The sequence below is a fragment of the Poecilia formosa genome, unplaced genomic scaffold, assembly GCF_000485575.1.
Source record: "Poecilia formosa unplaced genomic scaffold, Poecilia_formosa-5.1.2 Scaffold2, whole genome shotgun sequence".
NCBI lineage: Eukaryota > Metazoa > Chordata > Actinopteri > Cyprinodontiformes > Poeciliidae > Poecilia > Poecilia formosa.
In genome coordinates, this window is record NW_006799941.1 from 341,877 (window position 1) to 356,918 (window position 15,042).

Sequence of the window (15,042 nt, forward strand, 5' to 3'; positions counted from 1 at the left end):
TAATTGCAACAAAAGCTGCTTCTATAAAAGGATCGACTCCGGGAGCTCAATACAGGTCCATAGGATATTTTAGGGTTTTATTTGTAAGAATAAATAAATATTATTATATCCCAATAAGCTACATTGAAGTTTAAAGTTGTGACTTTGCAAAATATGAAAGTCCCCAACAAGCTCTCCCTTCTGGTCTCACCAAATTATTTCTATTTATCAGAATTTTTATTTTCAACAAAGCCCCCAAAATTACCACTTATCCTTTAATGCAGCAGCACGTAACTCAGTGATGACTGATTTTCCATATAAGCTCAGTAAAATTACAAACATAAAGAACCTTGGTTAATTTATGAACTACAATATCTCAGGGAACAAATAGAGCTTAGTCTGGGAGTAGTCATTAACAGGGAAAAGGGGACCTATTTGTCACCAGTAATAAAATTGCAGGAAAGGTACTGGAACAATAATCGAAAAAGAAACAAAGTGACAATCTGTTTAAAACAGGAAGCAAAGTCAAATGTTCAGGTTCAGTGTGCTGTGAACCCATTGGCCCACCACGTTCTCATTCTGATTGTTGTGCTCTTTTTGGGATTGCGACTAACCTGAAAAACCAGACCGTTTGACACACCAAACCATCTGGGAAGTCATCTGCAGAAACAGTTCAAAAAAAATAAATAAAAAAGATTTTTAGGAAAATTCTTGGCAGGTGATTGGATGAACCATCTGTGCAGCATCCATACCAGTTAAGACAGTTGGTAACTCAAAGTCTTTTGGAAAAGAGAGAAAAAATTATTTTTTCTTCTTCAAAATGATCAAAAATATGAACAAGAAAAAGAGATGCATCCGTATCAGTGAAGTTTTCTACTATAAACTGAATTCATCCATACTTCAGAGGTTTTGATTTCCTCCTCCTCTGTATGAAGAAGAGCACATTAGGTTACTCTCTCATATAACAAATAAGCAACAAATGAGTTATTCAAGTGCTATTTAACGTCACTATAATAAGAGCTTCAGTTCCCTGCTAGTTATGGGAAGTGAAGCTGTCAAGGTGTGGTTTTGTCAAAAGTACAAGATGTTTGTTGTCGAGCACTTTAAATAAAATATTAATGCTTAAAAAAACCCTCAAAGCTCTCAGTTTTAGAAAATCCCACCAGGACTTTCATGAATCAACATCTCTCTTTTCAAACAAGGTCAATGTTGTCTATTTTTGTTTTATACCGTTTGGAATATAAATTTTAAGCCGCATTTCTTTATTTTGTTTAACATTCTCTTTGATAATGCAACTACATTGCCTTGATCCACAGACAGTTATTCCATATAAGGCTGTCCTGAGCACGGCAAACATAAAACTGAAGGTAAACAGGAAATAGTTCAATAGGTCCACTTGAGCAGAGAGATGACTCATTAATGACCTGAATTTAAACAAAAAAAGCACACTGTGTTTTCCATGTTAACAGAAGAAGCCTGTTTGTAGGAAAAATAATAAAAATAATAAAACACTCGGAAACAATTTATGCTAAAATAAGATTCACCCTGCTTTGATTTGTATCATTTGTGTTCTGTGGATCACTTTGTTAAAGAGAAGCCTGTGAACAGGCTTTTTAAATGCGTCTATGGATGACTTTGCCTTTGACTTTGCCTCTCATACAATGAATTTCACTTTATGCCAATTTAGGCTGCATCAGAGTGGTGCAGAGGTGATTAATTTTCCACTTTCACATTTCCACTCAGCTCCAGCAACATGAATATAAGCCCATCCAGGTTGGCAATTTGGCTTTTTTCCTCCATAACCATATACGTAAAATGATGTCTGTTTATCTTTTCCAAACTACGCAGGTACGATCACTAACCGAGGATGGCAAAATTAATTTAAATAGGCCACAACTGTCAGGACAAACAACACAAATGATGACATGAGGGGTTAGCGAGATAGCATTCTGGATAACAAGGTACCATTATTGCTCCAGCTCCGACCACCTATGTCTCAGTACATTTGTGTTGTTTCAATCTTCCTTTCTTTTCATCATAGATAAAACTAAATGACTGTTGTGCAAAGTGACATTTCTGTATTTTCTTCATTTAAAAAGTCAGGTAGAGTGCTGGTCAGATGTGTACATACTCTCATTATTGATAGGTCTACTAGTAATGGATTAAAATGTTTCTTTTTACAGGGTAGATTGATAGATTGATTCAAGAAGTAACAATTACAACATTTATTGTGAATTTGTATAATCCACATAAGAACAAAATTAATCGTAAATGCTCAAACATATAAATCCTACTAGCATCATTTAAATAAATGATGCTGAGAAAGTTGTACCTTGACCAGGCACACATGGCCTGTCTTCTTGTTAGAATGTGTGGAGTTTATTTGTTGGTTTCCTAGCAGAAACCTGGCCTTTGACCATCATTCACATTTTTTCCTAAGGTTGAGGTTAAGGCTTTCAGAGCGGCTTTAATGAAACCTTCCAAAACTGGCTTTGATGTGGGTTTGGAATCATTGTGTGGCTGGAATATACAACTGTGTGCAGTAACGACCTTGTAAGGCTCAAGTCTGTCATAGTCTTAAAGATCCTGAAACAACAGTACCACAGTCAACAGTAAAGCAGTTTTAACATTAACACAAGCTACAGTATGAGGGTATCGACCAAGAAAAAAGAAAAAAAAGAAACTGCTTCAAAATCATTCATGATGCTTGTCTGAAATCTGCAGATGGCAACATGGGCAAATGGAATGCTTTCTGAAGAAAGGCTTCTTGGTTAGATGGATAAAAGGTTGACTTATTTGGGTTCAGTAACTAAAGCCATGTTTGGAGATGAAAAAGCTGCAATATGCAACTTTTACAATGTCTCTACGTCGTGGCAGAATAATACCAGGCAGATAATTTGTGAAAAGACTGAGCTCCTCCACCTCCTCGCAGTGCTTCTATTGGCATCTGCAGTAATGAATCACTCCCAGACAAAAACAACCAATCAGAGCCAGAAGGTAGGTCTTAGCGCTGTCAGTCATGCTCATGTATGCTCTGCTCAATGTGGTAATGGCGGAGAAACAACTTACCATTTCAGAAAAACCGTTTATCTGCCGTCATTGGTGGCCACGCTTACTAATCTGAGCATTCATGGCAGACTCCATTTTGGGGAACTATGTGTAGACTAGCAGAGAGCAATGGGTACTGTGTGAGCAGTGTGTACATAAGCATGATTGAGAGCGCCAAGATCCTCTTCTGATTGGTTCTGACCAAACAGAATGACAGTAGGACCACAGAGAGGAGACAGAGGAGCTTGATTTTTTTTGTCTTTTTTGCAGGTTATCTGTCGCATGCCATACTGTCACAACATGTCAACAGTTTTACTCAAGATGTAAAATACATATTTTCTGTAAAAGTTATATACTTCACAGCTTTAAGAAGAGTGTTCTTAGCTTTTTAAGCTAAGAACCCTATACTAGCTGACATCCAAGGTGGTGGTAGCATCATGTTGAGAGTTTATTTGGGAGTCAGTGGCAGTGGCGGATTCATTGTACAAGTGGATGGAACAGTGAAGAAGGCAGCTAACTCTTCCTGAAACTGATCATGATTCAGTTTCACTTCAAATCTACTGCTTGACTGGAAGTGTTACAACCCAAGGACACAAAACAGTTTTAAACTGTTTTGAAAATGAATTGACCATGGGTAAAGATCAGGGCTCCATGGAGGATTTTGTGGAAGGACTCCGTGTTTTTGATAAGGAGGGCAATGGCACAGTAATGGGAGCAGAACTACGTCATGTGCTCACCACGTTAGGTGAGAAAATGTCAGAAGAGGAAATGGAGACACTGCTTGCTGGACATGAAGATGCAAATGGATGCATCAATTATGAAGAACTCGTCCGGATGGTAATGAATGGATAAAGACCATCACAGTGGTTATATTTATACCTGCCAAACTCTGGCAGGTATAAATATATTGCCAAAATACGGTTGAAGGCTACAAAAGCAGGCATCTAAGGTGCAACTTTTTCGGAGACGAGGGGCATTCATCATGTAGATTTGGGAAAATCTATAGCAAAACTAAAACGTATGCCCTGGATTATTCATATAAAAAACTATTGGAACTACATGTTGCTTCAACGTTCTACACTGAAAGGAACAAAATGAAATTACTGTTGATAATTCAATGTATGCATGCTTCTGTCATGAACTATATAAGTAACACTTCAAATGGCTAACAATAAGAGTTACCAGACCGGTGTGAAAACAAACTTTATGGTTGTTCCAAAATAACAACAATTATCCAGCTAAGTACACTTTGCAGAATTTGCAGTTCTGTTCATTAAAGCCCAGTTTAGTCTTGTATCAAACCTTGTGTGAATAAATTGTGTGTGAAAGAGTCTGTGAGGCTGTGGCAGGCACACCACAAAGGGCTTTTTACTGTTGAACCTTTGCTAACCTTTTCTGGCAACTGACATTCAATAATGAGACTATGTTGTCTCTTGTTCCTTTGGACAATCGTCCATTGAAACAAATGTCATTCATGGACTATGTTCCACCCTCTGCATGACCCCTTTTCCACATTTGTGATTAGCTGAAGTTGATTTTCTCTAAATGAAAAGCAACCAAATTCTTTATTTATTGTTGATTTTGAATGCATTTTTCTTAGACTATAGAGCAAATGTTTCCAATGATAGATAATCCTGTGTTTTATGGTATAACTTTGCTTATGTGACAATATCCTTGTAATTTGAATCCAACATCTGACATCCTAATGAAACCAATTATAAAGTAGTGGACATTTTCTGTTTCATTGTTACAAAACAATCCAACTTCTCCTGTTTTAGAGTACTTTTAATTACAGAAATGGTAATTTTAACTCATGTTTTTCAAACCCATTACGCCTTCATTTTTCCATACCTCTCTTGAATAAACCCTCCTCTTTATCATCCTCTCATTCCCCGACCTTCTACTTATGTTGCACATGAGAAATAAGAGGGGGGATGGGGCTGAAGATGAATGAAACAGAGAGTGGGGAATGAAAGGGAGTTGGAGGGGAAAGAGAAGAGAGCAAGATTGGGGAAAAATGCCCTTTGACTGGATTTAAAAAGTCTGTGGCATTTCATTTTCAGAGAGAGGGGAGCTTCATCTCCTTCAGATCCTTTAAGGGCCAACCTAATTGATTAATGTTTCCATCTCATTGCAAAATGGAGGGGAGGGGAAGGCGACTTAACTGGAGCCTTTCACAATCTAAAGTCTTAAAACAGAACCAGCACAAAGACAGATGATGACAGAATGAAAGACAGACTGATGAAATAAAGTCTAAAATTCCAGTGCATGAGTAAAATATGTTGAAGGTCAAAATTGCCACAAGAGTATGCTCAACGTAGAGGAAGAGTGTCATGTTTGAACCACCATACAACATGATATTTTTGTAATTAAATAACTCAATGTGGCAAATGATGCATGTGGTGTCATGAAAATGCTGTATTTGTTTCTGCTCCTCATGGCATACAGGCAATTACTGGATTTAAAAATTAAATGTAAGAAAAACTACCATCTTAGCACTTCTTTTCATATTCATAACTTAATAATTTAATGCTTTGAAGAGGTGATGCACTTCCTGATAAGGAAAAAGTATCACATTTTCCGCTTAATGACACAGTCCTATGCCAATTTCAAGCTTTTCCAACTTATGACCCGAGGTTGGAGGAACAGAAAGATGATTGCAGTGAAACAGAATTCAAGGAAATTCGTGGGAGTTCACACTCACCTAAAATTATGGAGTTGTGCACACTCGGTTCCAACCTGATCAGCCTGGTGAGGACACAATTCTCTGAATTTTCCCACTGAAAATGTAATGCGACTACTTGCCCTTTTTACATGTTTCTGACAGCAGCATGAAAATATTTAGATATCGTTGAGCCCGTGAGCGTTTTCCAGTCACAAAACAAAACCAGTGGAGAGAAGCCAAAACAGTAGTGACCTTTCCCCAACATGGTATATTAAATATGAAAGGTCAGCTCAGATTGTGGGGGAGGGTAGCAGTGGAGTCTTGCACTGAGCAGACACAGACAAAATACTGTAATATCTACCAGGCAAATCCCAGTGGTTTCCTTCAGAGGTCATTTGAATGTGAAGGGAAAAAGGCAAAAACAGAAGTCAGAGAAACACACTTCAACAATGTTTCTTGTCTGCTCTTGAATTTGAGATCTGCACTCCACAGTGCAGTACAGTAGACCGGCTATTTCCATAAACCCTTAAACCCTTAATAATCCCTCCACTCTTCTTGCATGCCTGTGCTAACATCTGTTCCACTTTTGGAGTCAGAAATATTGTAATTTAATATAATTTGTGGTTATTTGTTAACCGTAAAATGCAACCTCTGCAATAATGGCCATAAAAATGATTTCCATTCACTGTAATTAACGCCCTGTCATATAATTCACGTCCTCTGAAAAGAGAGTCGGCTATTTAACTGCCAATCCCTCCATTCAATGTTGGAACGCAAGCAGTAACAAAACAAAACAAAATGATCACCTTTTTATGATTGTAGATGCCTTTTCACTCAGAATTAAAGTCATTTACAAGAGGGAGACATCTGTGTCCTCATCAATGTAGTATCTAACATGGATAATGCATAGCGAATGTATATTTAGGTGTAAATCAGTCAAGTTAAGTTTTTCTTAATTTAGATTTAGCATCCGTTTCAAAAACACTGGTTTCACTGCAAGGGCTCCGATCCAAATCCAAAAAATTTGTTCAAACTAGAGAGAAAAGAGTAAAAACAACACTCTGAAATGTACACACAGGGGTAAATACAGATATGCTGCCAGTTGTGCAATTTAGCGTGACTTATGGTTTTTGTCCATCACCTGAGATGAATAGTAAGTACATTTTGAACGTAATAAAATGGGTAATATTATTGACAATATATTGGCACAGAATAACACTTAAGCTACTTACATGTGGAAAGGTACTTAACCATAAGATGCCTTGCATAATGCAAGGTGGCTTGACAAAGTATAGAATCAGAGAATGCAAATGCCTACCACACATTAAAATTTTGTCTTCACATTTTGAGGTCATATATTTTCTCTTTTCATTTTTCAGTTGCATCATGTTTTTTGTAATAAAATAAATACATCTTGACAAAATGTGACAATGTAATGGTGTGTGAATATTTTGCAAGGTGCTGTAAATACTGAACATGGTCTACTGAAAGGAAATGCTAAACGCATAGCTCCAAAAAAAGATCAAAGCAGTTCAGTTACTCTGTGGAACCCCGTCTGCTGTGACCTAGTTTCTTAAGGTCAGATTAAACCTACACTGTAAATGAAACTAATTTACCAATGCTAAATTGACTGCATTTAGGTATTTTTTTTTTGGCAGTGCAAAGAGTTTCATGTTTTCAAGCTTATTTTGGAGTAGTTGCAAAGTGAAAAGTTTCAAGTTGTAATGCTTCCTAAAAACACTAATAACTGTCAAATACTTCACATAAACTATAAACTGTTGCTAATGAGTAGCAGCTCATCCCGTTAAATCTGCTTTTCAAAGCAAATGCCTACTTTTAAGAAGTTAGGTTATGCAAAAGTGCTTTTTCTTGTGTCTGTTCTCATGACAGTATTATCACGATTTTAACATAAATCACGTACACATCATTGAAACTTGTTAAGCAACATTTAATGTAACAAACTGGTTTCATGTGGGTTTTGCAATACAACAGTGTTACATATTTTATAACATCTCTGAGTTATAAAAACCTTCAGATATGATTGCTTTTTAGAGGCATATTCATATGTCAAGGACAAGTTATGTTCTGGAACAGGTATTGTGAATTTCTATAATTGTCTACAACAAGCAAATAACCCAATTGTCTCCAACTTTTAATTTGTCAGACTACGATTCAAATTTAATTTTGCCAAGAATTTGAAAAAAATAAGAAAGATCTGGGTAGGAGAAAGAATAGACACATTTTGCAAATGATAAATAATTTGGTATTCAGTGATGATCAGAAAAGGTTTATTAGCTCATGCTCAAAAATGTATCAGCCATCTGGAGAGTTTAGATTTGTTGCCTAGCCGACCTGTGGCTCAGGCAACGAGCCAGTTTGATATAGCATGATATTTAAAATACCATACTGTGTCCTGATTTGACGAACAGCATTTGAAAGCTTTTTGGAAGTAAAAAATTAGACACAGATTGAAAGGGGAAAATTGCCACAAAATAATGTGTTTAAATTATGGATAAAACAAGAGAGACAGGGATGGAGTAGAAGTGTGATTTCTGAATCAAGTGCTCCTCTATTACTTCCATTACTGGAACATTATGGTTAAACTTTACAAGAAAGGAATAGTTCAGATCTTTTGAAGAAACTATTTGCTGTTATGTTTTGTACTGCAGCTAGTAAAATTAAATCTGATGCCACACCTCAAGGCACATTTGCTCCAGTATCCAAAAATTGTTTTTACATGAGTCTAGTTGTGAAAACATTGAATTCATGTAGTAGCCATTAGACATCATGTCCTATCATGTGAATGTTTTTTTTTTTTTTTCCCCTTTTCTCTTTGGATTACATTTTTCAGATGTGTTGTGCGTTTCTTTTTCTTTTCACATTGATTGTTCACATAATGGAGCTAACCTTTTGTTGACTGAGTTGGCCACGGCTTTTCTAGAAATGTTCCTGCATTCAGTTCTCCTGTTAGCAGCTGGCAGTCCTTGAGAAGAGACATAACAGGGAGTTTGTTCATTCAATCAGTAATGGACTTTAATTAGCATGACAGCTGTCATATTAGCTAAACAAGATGATACATTAATGGATCCCTTTTCTGAAGTAGACCAAATTTGTAGCAGAATGTATTGCTACACTCTAAAAAGTGTATTTGGGCAGTAGTTCATGTTATGGGCTTATTTACATTAATCGCACTTAATTCTTTTTGTTTAGAGATGACAACTTACGTTTTATGTTGAATTAATTTTTAACTTAAAGGAACTTTTTTTACTTTGACTTTATTTGAAACAATTAAGTGCCGCATTGGTATCCTAGGACTGACGTCAGGACGCAAGCTCCACCAGTGACCGATCCTGTACTGACTGAGGTCCTGTGGTGATACAGGGGTAGAGCACAAAGAGCATATGGAGGCCTTAGTCCTTGACGCAGCCGCTGCAAGTTCAATTTCTGGCCGGATAACCTTTGCCGCATGTCTTCTTCCACCCACTTTCCTGTTTAAATACTCTCAAATAAAGGTTGCCTGAGCCAAAAAAATATTTAAAAAGATTTATTTTTTTTTATTCTTTATTTGAAGTAAACTAAATGATTTGAGTAAGACTGACTTGAATTTGTTAAGACATGAACAAAAGAAGTTGGATAAACTCAACTGATTTACTAATTACCAACTGAAGCAATGCAATTAAGTTGGTTCAACTATTTTTCCATGTTATCTCATGAATGAGGCTGTGTTCCTGTACAAGTGTTATATATACGTATTTTGGATATTTCCATTGAATGAAACACAGCAGTCATATTTGTAGTTTAACAGCTTCTATAAAAAACCCAGTATTTTGTCGCTGTTATTTTTGGAATTGTTTAAGGCTTTTTAAACTTCTAAATGAGTAAAATAACAATTTAAGAGTGACCGAAGAAATTGTATAGCAGGGTAATATAAAACCTATTCATTTGCATTTTTTTTTTTTATTTTGTAAATGGACAACACATATTAATGAACATAATATAACTATGTAAGATTGTACCAAGGGCTAATCTCCATCTCCAGTCCTTATGTGTTCAAGTTGATTGAGTGGTCTCAGCTGCAGAATCAACAGAATAATATCACTAGTGTGGAGATCAACAAGGCTTTTTTTTTTAACTATTACAGGGGTAGAAAACGTATTTCCTAAAATAAATATTGAATTGGAAAGATCAATGATACTTCCAACCAAATGTTGAATGTCCTTTGATAACACAAGGTCGACATGGCCACACATTCCAATCAACGTTTCTCAAACCTTCCAACGTTATTTTTACGAAACTCAATTTTATAAGGCAGAGTCATACAGAAGTTTAATTTTAATGTGTTTTTCACACACTTACAAGTTACTTTTGTTCTGTTCAGTAAATCTAATCTCGCGGTTCCTTTAGTCAAAAATGATTCTCTATAGTTAAAATACTTTTTTTGCTGCTTTTGTGGAGACTTGAAAACATTAATTATGAACATCTGAAGAACCTGAATAATCTTCATTTTCATCTCTCTGTATCTCACTTGTGACAGGAAGCATTTGCAACTGCAGCACATCGCTTTAATTGTGGAGAAACCAGCGCCTTAGCAATACTAACATCATGCAGTATAATCAAGGGCACTTCCTCACTGATTTTCTGAAAGCAGTTCCCAACAGCACAAAAGATGTATCTTGGATTTTAGATAAGTGGAAAGAGGAGAGGATCTACAGATTTATACCATCTTGTAAAGTTACATAAGCCACTCTAGGCTCATGACATACTTAAATAAGCAAGGTTATGTAACGGCTCTATAACTGCACTTTACAATTGAGTTGCAAAGCAAGTTAGGTACGAGCACTGGAATTTACAAGTGAAGCAAAATATTGTGCCAGATTCCTGCTTTTGTTCTCTGTGTGCATTAAGCAGTGTTTTCACATAACAATAAAGGTACAGCTGTAAAGTATTCCCCCTCAACTCCCCCGCCCCCAGTGCTGGTGACTCACAGGAAGTTAAAAGGGAAAAGTGAAAAATAAGTCAGAGCTGCACCAACACAAAGCGTGCATGTGCATTGGGACATGTACATACAATGCCCTGAGCATAAAAGAGGGACACAGACATTGCTGCTTTTGCTGTGTACCCATCTATTAAAAACAGAGGGCTACAGAGGGTGTGGTCGTGAGAGGCAGAAGTTATTTATCACAATTCCATGGTACTGCGGCCCCTTATAAATTCAGAGTAGCGCCTGCTATGAGTAAACCCTTTCATAGACTCATTAATATTTGACAAAAAACATGGCTTTTTTTTATTAGATGCACAATTTTACCATTTCTTTTCCCTGGCCTGATGTGAGCCTTTTGCCACAGTGCATTACATGGTTTTGCTCTTATCTTACTCGGTTCAGTCACATAAATTCATGGATCTCATTTTCCTCCTTCAGCATCATTGGCATCTACAAAAAGGAAGTGTTTTTCCTCATCTCCCCAGTCAAAAGTGTTTTGTCCGCCTTTACTGTTACAATATTTACAAGCATGTCTAATTTGTTTTAACCTCATTTTCATTTGTGTTGCTGTGCAGCGTCTGAGATTTTATTTTTCCATCAAAGATAATGGAAAAGTAAAACCAAAGATAATGGAATCAAATCAACAGCATAGTTTTTACAAGTTGCACAATAGCACAGTTGATAATCAACACGCAGCAAGAAAGTCTTGGGATCAAATCCAGGGTTTCAGTCTTTCTGCATGCAGTTCGCTTGGAGCTTCTCCCCGTGCACGTACGGGCTCCTTCCGAGTTTGCTGATTTCCTCCCACGGTCCAAAAGCATCACTCTTAGGTTGATTGTTTACTTTAAATTGCACAAGACTGACTGCTATGAGAAACAGAAGGTAACTCAAGATGGTCTGAAATAAACTACTTTAAAACATCACAGTTTGGAAGAGGATTTTTGCTTCTCTCCTTAGCCTTTCAGTTATGGTGCGCAGTTTTTGCTGCCACACCTCTCTGATCTCCAAAGTCTGACTTTTTTTTTTTTTTTTTTTTTTTTTTTTGCTCTATGTGTCAAGAACATTTTGTTGTGACAGTTTCACCAAACACCTTTTTTATAGACACCCCACCCAAAAATAACTAAACTGTCTCTGGAGAGAAATCAATAGATGGTGTTCTGTTTGTGTCAGTATCACATTTGGTTTTGAAAGTGTTGTGATACCACATTGTTTGCTAGAGGGGAAGTACAGAGGGTTACAGAGGGTGGGTGGATAGGCCAAGAAAAGACTAGAATTTCACTTTGAAAACTTCTGATAATTTTATGTTAAATGACCTTGGTTAAAAACCTACATATGGAAATTTGGAAGTTTTTGAAGTCTTAGGTTTTGTCATCTTGCAGCCTTGCCCAGTTTTTGTAAGGTGGTGTAAATATTCCTCTGAGTTGGAAATGACATATATAGACATACAGTTAAAACTAAATGTTAACATACAGTTGTAATGCCTTACATACTGTAAGATTTCAAAGGAATTCAGATTAGATAATTACTAGAATGAAAGAGATTTACTTGGAATTTTTTTACTACTTTGAATGCACAATTTTACATTTATTTTCATACCGTTTTAATCTGAATGATTCAGGTCACGGACTTCTTGAAATATTTTCTTGGAGATTTTGGCCGAGTCCTCAGGACTGAATTTGTTTACTTGAATTATCTTTTCACTTTGTTTCTGAGTGAACAGATTTCACTCAAAAACAATTCAAATGTCAGCGAAGAAATCTCATAATGAAACATGAGTTCAGACTAAATGAACATGACCGATGAGGAAGAAGCAATGGTGACAGTTTGTCCACCAGCCATTGCAGTTGTTTCGTCTTCTGTGTTTTTGATTCCCCTCCGTTTTTCCATAACCTCACTTTCTGATTGTCAACACATTTAACAGGCTGTGTGCTCGTTTCTCCTCGGGGAACGCTCCACACTCTGATTAAAATCCCTGATATTTGTAATGGTCCCGACGCCCATTTGAGATCACTAGATCACTCTTAACACACCACACACACGGCAGAAAAATCTCATGACATTATTTATAGAGGCCTCATGATAATCAGAGCATCCTTAGTATTGCTGAAAAGTGAAGACTGGGTCAAAAATTAACATTTTCACCTTGCTGTTTCAGCCAGACTTAAGAGGCATTTCAATCCGTTGGCATAATTGCCACAAGGTTTTTTGTGTGCGTTCTTGGATTGACATACACAACTCATACCAAACTAATCTCAAATGCTTTTTCCCAGAGGGTCAAAACAGCTTGAATAGCTTTTCCCCCCCCCTTAATCAATAAATCATTATTTGAAAACTGCTTTTTGTAATAACTCAGTTTGTCTTCATTTAATTTAGTTCGAGCTAAATAATTTCTATTTTAGGTCAATCCTGACTGACCTAAAATAGGAAAAAATTAGTCCGATTTAATATCAGACCGAACCTTTTCATCCACACACACACACACACACACACACACATCTTTTTTTTAGGATACTTCTTGGCAAATATGATAAAATATTAATTTAAACACCATAGATGTGTCAATATTTTCAATGCAATTTGCACTTATAATGATGCACTATATAAATACTGACCTATCTTCACAAACTCGCTGTTAAATGCGCATCATGATAATATTTGCCATTTTTCAGATTTTTTGCAAACTTGAGTACATGCTCTATTAATTTCATGCATTTGTAATAGATTACTAACAAGAATACGGGCATAATTATAATCCATATAATAATTAATTCAATGACATAAAGGATCCGAGACAATTAGGATACACCTGATTAAAATAATAAGTAGGTCCGGGGTATTTTAAACCCTGACCTACATCATAAACAAACTAACAATGAGAAAAAGGTTCCAAGATGATCAATTATAAAATAAAAGTTTCACTCCCAAAACATTGCTAAATCACTTCTCATGAGCGAAAGCATTTTCTCAGTGGTGAACAAAGCCACTCAAAATCAGACTCATTCTCATATCTCGCCTTCAAAAGGCTCACTGTAACAGTTGCTTTCAGTCTATTATTCCTATCCATAATGTGCACAGGTGCAGTCTAATTCAATTGGAAGATCCTGCCGCGGCTGTACACAAATAACTTGTCTCCATGTTACCAGTAAAGCTGTTGTCATGGAGATGACAAGACTTACATAAGCTCAAATGTATTTATGTACAAAACAAGTGTATTGTCTTCTTTGTGCTCATTTCATTATTTCACGTTTAAACGCAAATTGATTTTTTGCCTGTCTTTTTCAGACATGCGTTGCAGAAAGCATTGTATTGTTTTCAAAATGGTTAACAAGGTATTAAGGACCTGCTCTCAGGCAGAGACATTTTATGCCATCTGCAAAAGTTGATAACGGTCGTCTGCATTTCCCCGTCGGTATCACTTTCATCTGTATCACTGTGACTTGCTGAGCTACAGCTTTGATATTAAAAGCTCAGATGTCTGGTTTCATAAAAAACAATGAGATGATTAGAAACCTTACCTTTCAGCCAGATATGCACCAGTAATGGAAAAAGCTTTTAGGAGCAAGGGGGAGGTTTCTTCATTCACCTAACCTTTAACCTCCCGTCTGCTTCTGGATCCAGCGCCTAGCAGCTTTCAGCACAGGATTAAACAGTTATTGAAAGAGAAGTGGCATGATTGACAAGTGAAGGTTTCCTCCCTTGTCAGAAGGACCTCTCTGTCTGTCTCACCCTTTTCTTCCCAGAGCTCACCATTCACACTGTAGCGTGACTTGAACAACTTCTGAATTCCTTCTGCTGTGAAATACAAGTAAAACTTCCAGAGCCCAACAATTCACACCGGCTGTCTAAAATGACTACTGTTCATGAAAAGTGGGAGAAAATTCATAAATAAACTATCAGTAATGTGTTATGCTTTTACTTTGCCATTTCTGTGCCTTGAAAAGGCTCATTTCACCGTGCACATGTCCGGTCTGCGGCAGTGCAGTCTGCAGCAGTCACTCATCTTAAATGAGGGAATTTTCAGCCTTAGTAAGACATGTAGGAGTGTGTACTTAATGTACATTTATTTTAAGCCTTTAACTGTATTCAGCAGAGAATGAGTGCTGGTGGTGAGTATCAAAACTACTTCAAACAAAAAGTTTGAACCAGCTCTGTTCAGTTATGATTTTCTTTGGAGAGCCCCTACAGTCACATGTACAGCACTTTGTTTTGAAGTTAGATTGAGCAACATTAAATGAAGGTTCAAAAACCAATTATTTTAACAACTTAAAGAAATCGGTTGAACAATCCTTCAAAAGTCAACTTGAACTTTGTATGATCGTCTTATCTGTTTTGCCATCTCCATTTCAAATAAGACCAAAACAAACATCTT

The 15,042-nt window shown here is 36.6% G+C and overlaps 1 protein-coding gene across 1 annotated transcript in view; it reads right to left on the minus strand.

Annotated features, from left to right (window-relative positions):
* Positions 1-14,349, minus strand: part of tox2 (TOX high mobility group box family member 2) — a 125,212-nt gene extending 110,863 nt beyond the window's left edge. The window contains exon 1 of the mRNA XM_016669789.1: positions 14,189-14,349. The gene's annotated coding sequence lies outside the window, so the exon portion shown is untranslated. The remainder of the gene's footprint in view (positions 1-14,188) is intronic.
* Between the last annotated feature and the right edge of the window lie 693 nt (positions 14,350-15,042).